The 13536-nt window shown below is 45.5% G+C and overlaps 1 protein-coding gene across 6 annotated transcripts in view; it reads left to right on the top strand.

Annotated features, from left to right (window-relative positions):
- Positions 1–10080: 10080 nt before the first annotated feature.
- The window catches only part of PLCE1 (phospholipase C epsilon 1), a 278460-nt gene continuing 275004 nt past the window's right edge, over positions 10081–13536 (top strand). For all 6 annotated transcript variants that reach the window (XM_066600696.1, XM_066600699.1, XM_066600700.1 and 3 more), the window contains exon 1: positions 10081–10177. The gene's annotated coding sequence lies outside the window, so the exon portion shown is untranslated. The remainder of the gene's footprint in view (positions 10178–13536) is intronic.

Consider the following 13536-nt stretch of genomic DNA (forward strand, 5'->3'; position numbering starts at 1 on the left):
TGTGTTTTCTTTATTTTTAGAAATGCTGTTAGAGGATCCATATAACTTGCAGAATTATTTTTGGTTGTTTTCTGGTCCTACTGGCTGAATGATTATGTTATTGTGCAGGTTTTATTGAGGTCCTGCATGACCCAACTGTTTTAAATTGCTTTTTCTGTAATACTTTTCAATAAAAAGAGAATATTTAAAAAAATAATCAATATCACTGGGTTCATTTCTTACCTCTCGCTGAATTTGCCATTAATAATCATGTCAATTCATCATGTCATGTCTCGCCGTTCTTTTGTAATTATGGCTTTCATCCCCAATTTACCTTCTCTGCTCCCACTATTTCGGATACACCGTCAGCAGATACAGCTATCGATGAACTGTGCACAGTTTGGGCCCAGGCTCATAAGAACCTTCAGGGTACACAGGGAAGAATTTGTGATCAGACTAATCAGAAATGCACTATTTCTGCACCTTTCGGGATTGGGGAACGGGTGTTACTAGCTTCAAAAAATTTGAAATTGAAGGTCCCGTCCCTGCAGATGGCTCCCTGAATTGTCGAGCCATTTACTGTCTCTCAGGTCGTTAACCCTGTGGCGTACAGATTGTCCCTACCTGAATCTTGGAAAATTCATGATGTTTTTCATAAGAGTTTGTTAAAGAATTACGTGACCCCAGTTCTGCCCGCCCAGAACCCACCATCTCCTACTCTAGTACAGGAGGAACTGGAATACGAGGAAGAGAGGCATCCTCGGCTCCATGGCAACCCGGCACTAATCTTCTCCGGCACTAATCTTCTCCGCTTCCTGCAAGGCTGGGGACGGGGTCCCCAGCAGGGCTGGGTGTTCCCGGTGGCTCTCAGGCTTCTCGCCCCAATCAACTGCTGGGGCGGGAGCTCTGACAGGATTTAAACCTGTCTGTGTATGCAAATGGTTGCCAGTGTTAGTTTGATCTTCCAGCTGCACCAGCATATTGTTTGACTCCTGTTGTGACCCCGGCTTTCTGACTTTCTGCTTTCTGGACTTGACTCCGCTTTTGCCTGACCCCTTTGTACCGCATACCCTCCTATCACCGACCCGGATAGTCTGACCATTCTACTGTTTGCTTGTCTCCAGTGTAAGTTTGTTGTTCCTGTGTCCTGTTTGCCTAGTTGAGAGAAGAGAGCACCGCGTAGTTGTCACCCTGGGGTTTAGCCCAGGGGGAAAGTAGGCAGGGACAGGGGTTGCGGGTTTCTTCAAGGACTTCCAGTATCCCAGACCCTGTCCTGACAACCTGTATAACAGGTGGAGACCTGGAGTAAAGGGGAGAGCTAATGAACACTAGTTAAAGTTATGTTATGGGATCTTGGAGTTTTCTCCATATTTCACTTGGACTCTTCTGTTACATTATTTTAGTACTCATTGCTATAAATCTATACATCAGCCTGTAAATCTGTTATAATGAAGGCCACTCACAGATCTGGGATGAAGTTCTTCCTATATTGTTCGGTATGCAGAATACCCGCTCTCCTGAACTAAACGAGGATCATCGCCAGAAGATGCACAAGGCACATGATGTAGCCCCATTATAGTCTCAGACTCTGGCCTTGACGGAACTTGTCAGGCTCCCTGTTAGTCTTTGTATGAAATATATACAGTTTGATGTCCTTTGAGTAGAAACAAGAAGCAGAATTGTCGACAGGTCTTATCTTCTTCTTACACTCATATCCTTTTCTATGTCTTGATTTGGTGACAATGAAAGAACCGCTGTGACCTGCAAAGTACAGCAAGCCTGTCATACCCATGATCTGTGAGGCGGAACGGGGGCGGGGCTAAGTTCCCGAGAATTAGCTCTGCCCCCGTCCCTCCTCTCCTCAATGAAAATAGTGCAGGGGATGAAGAGGAGGCAGAGAGGGGGCGGGAGCTCAGAGCACTGCTCCTGGCTCTTCCAGCCTCCTCCCCCTGCAGAGAGAGACGCCATATATTGGCTGGGCGTGAAAACCCAGCCGATATACGGTCGTCTGAATCCACTCTAAGGGTCACTACCCACTAACATTTTTTTTATGCTGCAAATTTGCTGCTATTTTTTTTCCAATTGTCAATGGGACTTTCTAATGTTAAAAACGCAAAGTTGCGTTGCGGTTTTAACATTAGGAAGTCCCATTGACAATTGGAAGAAAAAATAGCAGCAAATTCGCAGCAGAAAAAAAACCTCTAGTTGGTAGTCACCCTTAGGGTGCTTTCACACGGCACGTATCCATTGCAGGCTTTCCGCAAGGGAACACCCACAGCAAACACGCTGTAAAAATGCAGTGGCTAAATCCACACCTAAACCATGTGAATCTAGCTGCCCCTTCACTTGCAGATCTGTTGCGGATTTTAACCCTTGTAGTTCAAGGGTTGAAATCTGCAGCATCACTCCACAGGATAAATAGAGATCCTGCAGATTCTCTGGATATATTTTTTAAAAACTCTGCGGATTCGTTGCAGAAAATCTCCGCACCATGTGAAGGAGATATTTGAAATCTCCATCACATGGCTTGTACTATGAACGCTACTGGTTTACGTCAGAAGTTCCACTGTGTTTACAACATATGTGAAGATAGCATTACTTGGGACTTTTGTCAAGTAATGATCAGTGGTGATACAAAATATTTAAAGACGATTCAGTAGATTGCGCCACTCGGCATAAATGGGCTGCTGTTGTTAATATCTGCTCCCCAGCCACCTGTTGTAAATCCCCCCCCCTCTGCCATGCTCATCCTTAATGCCCTCCTGTCAATGTCCCCTCGGGCGGTCGGCGTTGCAGCCGACCGAGGACAGTGACAGAGGCGGAGCCGGGAGGGGTGAAGCCAGGCCCGTACCGCAGGGCCCACTGACACCTGAGGCCATGTAAGTGTCAGCACGGGGACCTTTACTATGCACAGCTTGGAAGCGTCGCACCCAGCAGAGGAGTCCGTGACAGCGGGCAGATCCGGTGGCCACTGTTACAGCGGGGGAGGGAGCGGACCATGGGAGACGGAGGAGCGTGATGCACTGCGGCCGGGGTGTGGGTAAGTGGGAGCAGCAGAGCAGTAGCCACGGCCAGCGCCGCATACATCATCCACGGGACAACACCGGGGTGTCATTTGTCTGATAATTACAGATGTTACATGTAATTATCTGTTTAGAAGTTAATGGGTTAAATTGAGAATGTGGCAATAAAAGCTGTCTAAAGGGAATGAGGCAGCAATATAAACCACAAGAACACAAGGGGTTAACTAAACAGCTGTTTTAAATGTATTTTAGTATTTAAACAAGCAGGTAGTGACATTTAAAACAAAGTGAGCAAGGCTCTGTGAAGCTGAAACGCGTTCTTGGTATACCTAATTATGTAAAGCACTTTCTTCAATAAAAGCAAAGAATACACTCCGTATGTGTCCACAGTCCCGTAATTATATATCTATGGTTAAAAGGGTATGTCCAGTTCTGGCTCCCAACCTAGCTGAATGCGGTGGCTGGGGGTTGTTGGGACATAAAGGAAACAGCTGTTTCCTTATATCCTGACTAGAGATGAGCGAGCATACTCGTTAAGGCAAAATACTCGAGCGAGTATTGCCATTTGCGAGTACATGCTCACTCGTGCCAAAAGATTTGGGGGCCGGCAGGGGGTGGGGGGCAGTGGGGGAGAGCAGGGAGGAAGGGGGGAGGAAATCTCTCTCTCCCTCTCCCCCCCCCTACCCCATGCTCAACCCCCCCAACTCACCGCTCACCCCCGCCAACCCCCGAATCTTTTCTCACGAGCAGGCATGTACTCGAAAATAGCAATACTCACTCGAGTATTTTGCCTTAACGAGTATGCTCGCTCATCTCTAATCCTGACCCACATTTTTAAGACTTTCATGGCATATCAAGTCTCAACTGGGAATACCCCTTTAATAAATATGGTACCAAAACTAAGCTGCCAGACACCGGGCCTAATAGTTGTACACACTCCCCATCTTACCTTCCATGTTCGTATATTATAGTTTTGAATGGATACTTAAAACTTTCCCTGTCTTATATTTATCATCCTTATCCATCTAGTGCCATTTATAGAGGTCGCCATGTTATTCTCTTGAGTGTGATACAATTTGTCATACTATACATTCTGGAAGTTTGTTCATATTTTTTATCTTTAGTGAATTTTTCCTGCAGCTTCTAGAAGTTACACTGTATTAATAAAAAAACTACTTTTTCAATCCCTGCATTTTCTATTAGTCCTGTTATTTAGGCATTTTGTCAGTTTGGTCTTCTGATTTATATACAGAGATACTGAGAACTGGCAATGGTACTCAGAGAAGTGTAAGGCAGGACTATGTGGCAATCTGCCTATCTGGTTCTGGCAAATAATGATATAAAACAGAACAAACCAGGAAGCAGTACAGAGAAAGTAAAGCAGCTCACAGTCAGGCTGCACGGACTTGACTGGAAAGGGCCCAGCATACATTAAATCATGGCTTTATTGAAACATTTTGCAATCCCAACAGGAAGGACATACAATGGCGCAGCACACTGATGCGTTTCAAGCTGTCACAGCAGCTCATAGTAATAGCAATCACTGTCGACTTAAGAGCTGCTGTAACAGCTTGAAACGCATCAGTGGTGGCGCCATTGTATGTCCTTCCTGTTGAGAGTTTAGTATATTTCAATAAAGTTGTGATTTCATGAAAACAGGAAGCCGGCTCTGTAGATCGGAGCTGTACGCGGTAATATTACTTGGATCTGTGAGCAAATAAATGACATGGCTAGAGACGTATGTCCTGATACCTTCATCCAGGCTCCTGTCTAGTAGGACTGGGATATCATTGGAGTTCTCGGAGCTCTGGTTTTAGACTTCGCTCTCCCTCTTGCTCAGGGGGTTCCCAATGGTCCCCATTTTGTCACTTAATTCGGGAGGTCCTGACATCCTGCTTGGACCTGCTGGCTGGATGCTACAATGGAGGACCACACAGGCTCACATCTAGATGGGGACCGGAAGACCACACTAAACCATGCATCATATGGTGTTGACAGTAATGAGTTATTGAGTTTGTGCTACGAGTGTCAGACTTAGGGCTTACTCACACATCTGTATATCAGACCGGGTTTTCACGCCCGGCCAATATGCGGTGTCCCTTTCTGCAGGGGAAGGAGGCGGGCCAGGAGCATTGCACTAAGCTTCTGCCCCTCTCTGCCCCTCGCCACTATTTGCAATGGGAGGAGGCGGGACGGGACGAAAATTAGCCACGCCCTCGTCTCACCCTCCCATTGTAAAACAGTGGCGAGGGGCGGAGAGGGGGAGCTCAGTGCACTGCTCTCAGCCCGGCCGGCCTCCTACCCCTGCAGAAAGGAACATCGTATATCAGCCCGGCGTGAAAACCCTGCCGATATACGGACGTGTGAATAAGCCCTTAAGAGAGCAAAAATCTGTCTGCAGGTCTAAATTCACTTGGGTGAGTGTGATATTAGGACGAGAAACTTGGCCCGATATAACGCTGCCCGAAGTGCGTTTTTCACACCAATGTGAGGCAATTTAGTTGAAAAATGCCTCGCATCACTTCTGTGAGGTTGCGATCCTCAGGTGAGTGTTTCACGCGCATCAGAGGGTCGAAACTGTTTCCCAATAATTTCAATGGGAAACATCACATCGCACTTGAAAGCACATTGCACAGCATTTGAGTGCCATGTGATGGCCCCATTGAAAACAATGGGCGAGATGTTCCGAAGGAGCGCCCAAAATAGAACATACTGCGATTTTTATCCTCGCAGCAGAAATTGTTTGTGTGAATAAGTCCATTCAAAAGAATGTAGCTCATATTTGTGTGAGTTTTGTGAGTCCTGCAATGCACAAAACTTGTGAGAGATTTTTGCTCATGTGAATAAGCCCTAAGCCTGGGTTAAATTATGAATATTTGGCTTACAGTACTTTCTATAACATTATTTTCATTTTAATTATTTTTAGTTTTATATTCATTTATTTTTTTGTTTTGCATCAGAAGCAAAGCAGCCAGAACTGCCTACAATGCTTGTCCTGGAATGGAGAGGACTCAAAACCTGAGGTAAAAGTAATATAGGCACTGGCACAACTATAGGGGATGCAGGGCATGCAGTTGCACCTGGGCCCAAGAACCTTAGGGGGCCCATAAGGCCTCTTTTCTTCATATAGGGAGCCCAGTACTATGTATAAAGCATTATAATTGGGGATCCTGTTACAGGTTTTGCATTGGAGTCCAGGAGATTCAAGTTACACCACTGCATTAAGGGGTTAAGAGAAGTTGGGGGGTCCCAAGATAAACTTTTGCACCCGGGCCCATGAGCCTTTAGCTACGCCCCTGAATACAGGTAATATTCAACATTATAATGTAACATGAAGCAATGGTGATTTCTCTTTCCTTGTAGGAATGTACAGCAATACAAGTGATTAGGACTCTAGAAACACTTTGTGGTGTAGATTACAAAGTATGATTTTTCCTTTATGACATACAAGTGAAACACCCGTCCATATTTCTTTTTAACCCTTTTGCACAATCCAGTTAATTAAAGGGGTTGTCCCGCGCCGAAACGGGTTTTTTTTTTTTTTTAAACCCCCCCCCCCCCCCCCCCCCCGTTCGGCGCGAGACAACCCCGATGCAGGGGTTAAAAAAACAACCCCCACAGCGCTTACCTGAATCCCGGCGGTCCGGCGTCTTCATACTCACCTGCTGAAGATGGTCGCCGGGATCCTCTGTCTTCATGGACCGCAGGGCTTCTGTGCGGTCCATTGCCGATTCCAGCCTCCTGATTGGCTGGAATCGGCACGTGACGGGGCGGAGCTACACGGAGCTACACGGAGCCCCATTCAGAAAAGAAGAAGACCCGGACTGCGCAAGCGCGGCTAATTTGGCCATCGGAGGGCGAAAATTAGTCGGCACCATGGAGACGAGGACGCCAGCAACGGAGCAGGTAAGTATAAAACTTTTTATAACTTCTGCATGGCTCATAATTAATGCACAATGTACATTACAAAGTGCATTATTATGGCCATGCAGAAGTGTATAGACCCACTTGCTGCCTCGGGACAACCCCTTTAACGTTGGGCTTGGATGGGGTTAGTATGGAGCTGGCCTTGGAGCCAAGCGTGTTCCATAGTTTGTTGACCTGGAATTTATGAATACACAAATCTACTGTGTTCTTAACCCCTTAATGCTCCATGACATACAGCTACATCATGGAGGTTCTGAGTTTGTATAGAGGGGGATTGGTAGCCAATCGCACTTCATACAATGCGGGTGATATCTGTTTCTTATAGCTGACACCCTCCTGCAACAGCAATAATGCTGATCGCGGCTGTTAACCCTTTAAATGCTGCTGTCAATTCTGAAAAAAGAGTTTGGGGGTTCCTAAATAGCGCGCGCTGGGGACTTAAAAAAACTGGAAAATTTTTTAAAAAGGTAATAAAAGTTTGAATCCCCTCCTTTCCCATATTTATAATAAAAACTCTAAATTTTTAAAAAAAAAAGCATATTTGGTATCACTGCATCTATAAAAGTCCAATCTATCAAAAGTAACCTATTATTTACCCTGCACAGTAAATGTCATCAGAAAAAATAATACACAATGTCAGAATTGTTTGGTTACCCAGTCTCCAATTAAATATGTAATAAAAAGTGATCAAAAAGTCATACGTTCTCCAAAATTGTACCAATAGAAACTACAGGATGTCCCGCAAAGACAAGCACTCACACAAAATAAAAAAGTTATGGCTGTCAGAAGATGGCAGCAGAAAAGATATATGTATATTTTAAAAGTAGTACAGCAAAAATAAAGCTATATAAATTTGGTATTATCGTAATCATACTGACTCTCAGAATAAAGTTAGGCCGAGGTGAGTGTTGTTTACATGATGCTAAGCAACGTGTAAACAACGCTGCTGACATGCAGGGATTATGTGTGTGCAGCTAGAGACAGTACGTTCACACATCCGTGGTGCGAGCAGCGTGCTTCTACGGCTCCCATAGGAGCCTATGGAAAGCAGGCTGCACAGTGCGCACCATGGAGGTGACATGAGAGTCGGCACTCGCATGTCCTAACTTTGTTAGAAGCGCAGATTCTGTGCTTCTACAAAGCATCCATGTGAGCGCTTCCATAGCAACCAACTGGCTGCTATAGAAGCGCTGTTCTCTTGTCTGACCGAGCCCTAATCATGTCATTTTTGCTGCAGTGTGTACGCGATAGGAAAAAGACTACCGCCACTGCAAAGATGTCGGAATTGCATTTCTTTTCCATTTCACTCTGCTTAAAATTCGTAAAACTTTTTTCCAGTACATTCTATGATACGTTACATATAGAACTTGTCCCACTAAAAACAAGCTCTCAGGCAGCTACATTGACGGATAAATAAAAGAGTTATGATTTTTTAAAAATGGGGAGGAAAAAAACAAAATGGACAAAAGGCCATGTCCTTAAAGGAGATGTCTCGAGGAAGCAGTTAAATTTTTTTTTTGCCCAGTCCCCCCCATTAAACATACATTACTAAGCCCCCCTGTAAATGACATTTCTAGCTGGTTCGTACTTACCGTTCCAGCGTTTCAGCAAGTTATAAAAGTTTCCTCAAGATGGCCGCCGGCTCTTTCCCAGTCGCTCGCTGCAGCCCGACGTGCGCGCTCCCGAGACGCCGCCAGCTGTGTCTCCATGGCAACCGGACGCATCGCAGCCGCCGACCAGACGCCCCGCAGCCGCCGACCAGACAGCAGGTAACCGGCGCTAGCCCCCGGCTCCCCAGCGCTAGCTCCCCCGGCGCAGCGACAGCCCCCCCCATCGCAGCGACAGCCCCCCCGGCCTAGCGCTAGCTCCCCCGGCGCAGCGACAGCCCCCCCGGCCTAGCGCTAGCTCCCCCGGCCTAGCGACAGCCCCCCCGGCCTAGCGCTAGCTCCCCCGGCCTAGCGACAGCCCCCCCGGCCTAGCGACAGCCCCCCCGGCCTAGCGACAGCCCCCCCGGCCTAGCGACAGCCCCCCCGGCCTAGCGCTAGCTCCCCCGGCCTAGCGACAGCCCCCCCGGCCTAGCGACAGCCCCCCCGGCCTAGCGACAGCCCCCCCGGCCTAGCGCCAGCTCCCCCGGCGCAGCGGCAGCCCCCCCGGCGCAGCGGCAGCCCCCCCGGCGCAGCCCGGCGCAGCGGCAGCCCCCCCCCGACCCATCACTTACCTGGGAGGCTTCTTGGGGCTGCTGGGCTGGGCTGGGCTGGTCTTCTCCGCTGGGCAGCTCCAGTTTCTGCACCTTCCTCTAACAGAGGATGGTGCAGAATGGCCGCTTCAGCGCGCTCCCGAGCAGTGACAGCTCGTCTGCGCATGCGCAGAAGAGCTGTAGCGGGGAGCACACTGAAGCGGCTCGTGCTGAATAGAGAAGACCGGACTGCGCAAGCGCGTCTAAAAAAGCAAGCTGCCGGCGAATTTAGACGGAACCATGGAGACGAGGACGCTAGCAACGGAGCAGGTAAGTGAATAACTTCTGTATGGCTCATATTTAATGCACGATGTATATTACAAAGTGCATTAATATGGCCATACGGAAGTGTATAACCCCACTTGGTTTCGCAAGACCACCCCTTTAAGGAGCTAGAAGAACAGCAAGCTTCTCCTTAATGATATGACAAGTCCTGTTTAGGCCCCCCGAACACTAGCGTATTTAGGGCACTGTGCGATGCCAGTGCTAATCCACACACAGCACATGGCCCCTTTATATACCTACTATGAGGAAATGAACAGAGGGTTAAAAGATTTATGGTGCACAACCATCTCCGTAAAACTATTGAGTACTCCTCGAAAATCATTCATTTCCCTTCCCATACAGTTGGCTTGTTGAGTGGTGCACAGTTAATTACATACCCCCACCCTCCTCATTTTCGGCATTGGATTTCTCCAGTGTGTAGCCATCTCCCATAAGATGCAATTATCTGCACCACTGTCCACATGGCTTGGCAGGCTGATCACTAGTAGTGAGCGCTCTGGTAGCTGCAGTGTTAGCTCAGACATTCCAATGTTGTGAGGCAGCAGTGTGAGGGCCGGTCACCCAGCCCAGCAATTACTAAGGCAGTAACACACCAACGCTGAGCTCTCATTCACAACACCAGGGATACTATGGCTTGTGACCAGCAGTCAGCAGTGCAGAAATATGAGGCCGCCTTCACCCCCAAATCACACATGCCTGCAGGCCATGTTCTCTGTGTAGCCCCAGGGTAAGAAATGCTGCACATACATATATTACTGAATGATTAATCATAGGAGCATTGATATGTATATGTCACAACTGGAAACATGTTTAGATTACTCATGCAGAATGTTGCTACTTTGTAACTATGTAAAGCTACTATTTAGTGTTTTTGTTAGCATTATCATTATTACTAATATTGACTGTGCAATTTAGCGTTCATGTTCTAACTACTGTACATTGAGTGCAATATACAGGAGAAAGTTTATTTTGATATCTCTATATTTTAACGGATTTGTAGATCCTTCTCTAATCTTCTGCAACGTCTCTAATTGACATTGTGAGACATCAAAAAAGTACACACCCAATAGTTATTCAGTGATCTCTCTTTCTTGCTCCGACGCTGTTTAGATCCTGTGCCAATATTAGAAGGAAGCTTATGATTGTTTTAATGTAAAACAGGTGTACCACACAAATTAAAACTGAACTAGGGGGATTTATAAGCACGGCCATGCATGTAGTAAGCAGTGGCCTGTCAACTTTGTTTTGCTTTACTTAATTGTATTTATCAGTGCATATTTACATGAAATTAGCTTTTGGCCACAATTCTCATCATTTCCCTAATCTTGATGCAATTATGAAAAGAGACAAAACAAGATATAAAAGTAAATATGCAGAGTAAAAGATAGTGAAAATGACTTCATATGAATCCAATGCAGAAACCACATTGTAGAAAACTGCACCGCCTGCTGCCCAAATAGAAAATGTAAAAAAGCGTCCAGCACTCCATATGTGAATAAAAAATATATTTCCTTTATTCCATGTTAGTTAAAAGCATCATGCCAAAAAATAGGAGGTAAAAACCTGAAGCATAGGACGCATTTTGAGCCTACACAGCTTGGCTCTTATTCATAGCTCTGCTTCACAATGAAAAAAACACATTTAGGCTCCATTCACACAGGGCAGTTAGGTTGCAATTAAAAGCACACCAAAAAGTGCATTTTTAGAACTGCGCATTTTTGCCACATTTTACTAGAACTCTCGCAAAAACACACAAGGTTTTATCGATGCACTTTTTGGTGCGGTTTTAATTGCAACCGAACTGCCCCATGTAAATAGAGCCTTAAAGGGGTTGTCTCACGAAAGCAAGTGGGGTTAAGCACTTCTGTACGGCCATATTAATGCACTTTGTAATATACATCGTGCATTAAATATGAGCCATACAGAAGTTATTCACTTACCTGCTCCGTTGCTAGCGTCCCCGTCTCCATGGCTCCGTCTAATTTCGGGGTCTTCTTGCTTTTTTAGACGCGCTTGCGCAGAAGGGTCTTCTCCTTCTGGTCGGTCCGGGCACGAGCGGCGTTCTGGCTCCGCCCCCTTCTACGCGTCATCGCGTAGCTCCGCCCCATCACGTGTGCCGATTCCAGCCAATCAGGAGGCTGGAATCGGCAATGGAACGCACAGAGCCCATGGTGCACCATGGGAGAAGACCCGCGGTGCACCATGGGAGAAAACCGCAGTGCATCCCTGGGAAAGGACCGGCGGCCATCTTGGGAGAAGAATTTTATAAGTTCATCTTTCATCACATCGGTGAGTAGCAAGCGGTTTAAAAACTGCTTTAAAATGCTATTTTATGCCAGGGGGGTGACAGGGGGAATGGGCTAATGTAAAATTTTGATGTTTGCCGCCAGACAACCCCTTTAAGACCAAAACCTCCTCTAGATTTTGTGTAGGAAATTAACAAACTCTCATGACCAACATGACCAGTCCCATGTAACATACTTAACCCTTTATTAAGCATCAGGAAATTTATATATGATGAAATGGAATGAAGTGAGTATAAGAGGATAATATCTAATATATATGAAAGACAGACTCAGCTCTGCTACACGCAGGTATATAGTGGTCTACAGCTCAGTGGCTGTATTCTCTCTCTGTAGTAGATCCAATCTATTGAGTATACCAGAGATACACGATATTACCGCTGGATACACTAAATTAACTGGGGGCTCCACAGTAATATAAACTATACTAAGTGGTGTCATATATACCGACATGTAATATACACTAATTGACTGTTGCCATGTCCCCGAAGCGTGGATGACCAAGCTGTTGAAGATGGCGAGCACTTCAAGCCGAATCCTTAACACGACAGTTCTTAAAACAATTACATTTTTTCCAAACCTTTTATGTTTGCTTAGCAAACATCAGGTCGATACAGTTATATAATATATGATTAGATATTTTTTCAATGATACATAAAATTAATATATGTACATTAGGTTTGTCCTTAGATTGAAGCCACCAGGTTGGCAACCCATGGAGAGAACACAAAAAGCCTTCCTATTACGTAATTTTCACTCCCATCCACACCCCCTTTCTGGGGTCTCAAAACATTTTATATACACATTACTCTAAATGCATCTGAATTTCCTTGATGATGTGTAGTAAAATGTTGAGATCCTGCGGACAACTTGTGATTATTAGTGTTAACAGCGAACGTGTTCACTAATGCGTTTTTTGAGGGATGTAATAGTAGATACAACATATTGTAAATTAGAAGATAGACAAGATGTGTTGTGGAGCAGTTGATAAATATAGAAATATCATAACTTTTTCCTGTAGCACATGCATGGAAGGTTTTAGTACTCATCATAAATTTACAACATGCCGTACATGGAAGGTATCCTCTGCTAGAAGCATTGCTTCTATGGTAGAATATTTCCGTATGTACAGCACCCTACGGCTCTATAATGCGAAAGTGGGAGGACTTAGCATTAGCATACAGGCTTTCAGATTTTTGTATATTTTTCCATTTTGTGGCAATTTCTGCTGTCAGTAATGGTCCAGTACAAAGCTACATAATTATTATGAAATCATAGATCCATTATGTATCCAAGACCATTTGGTAGAGATGCATTTTTATGGTATGGCATTGAAGCTGCCATGCCCAGATTTTAGTTTTACACAAACAACTTTGGTAATGTTCCTAGCACTGCTTATATAGAATAACTGTTTTACATGACTATGAGTAAAAAAAAACAGAATGATAGTTTTTATGTAGGGGCAAAACTTGTAGAGAATTGAGAGGGTATAGTGAAATCTCGCATTAGAGGACAGCAGTAGCAGCGTGACTTCTGCATATCCTTTATCAACCTTTTTTTCTTTTTTATTAATGTATTACCTATGCAATATTCATATAGTTTGCAAGTGAAGCATGATAACACTACATGCAAATGTTGCATCCATAAGAATTAGAGATGAGCGAGCATGCTCGCTAAGGGCAATTACTCGATCGAGTATTGCCCTTAGCGAGTACCTGCCCGCTTGGGAGCAAAGATTCGGCTGCTGGCGGCGGGCGGGGAGCTGTGGGGGAGAGCGGGGAGG

The sequence above is a fragment of the Eleutherodactylus coqui genome, chromosome 4, assembly GCF_035609145.1.
Source record: "Eleutherodactylus coqui strain aEleCoq1 chromosome 4, aEleCoq1.hap1, whole genome shotgun sequence".
Lineage (NCBI taxonomy): Eukaryota > Metazoa > Chordata > Amphibia > Anura > Eleutherodactylidae > Eleutherodactylus > Eleutherodactylus coqui.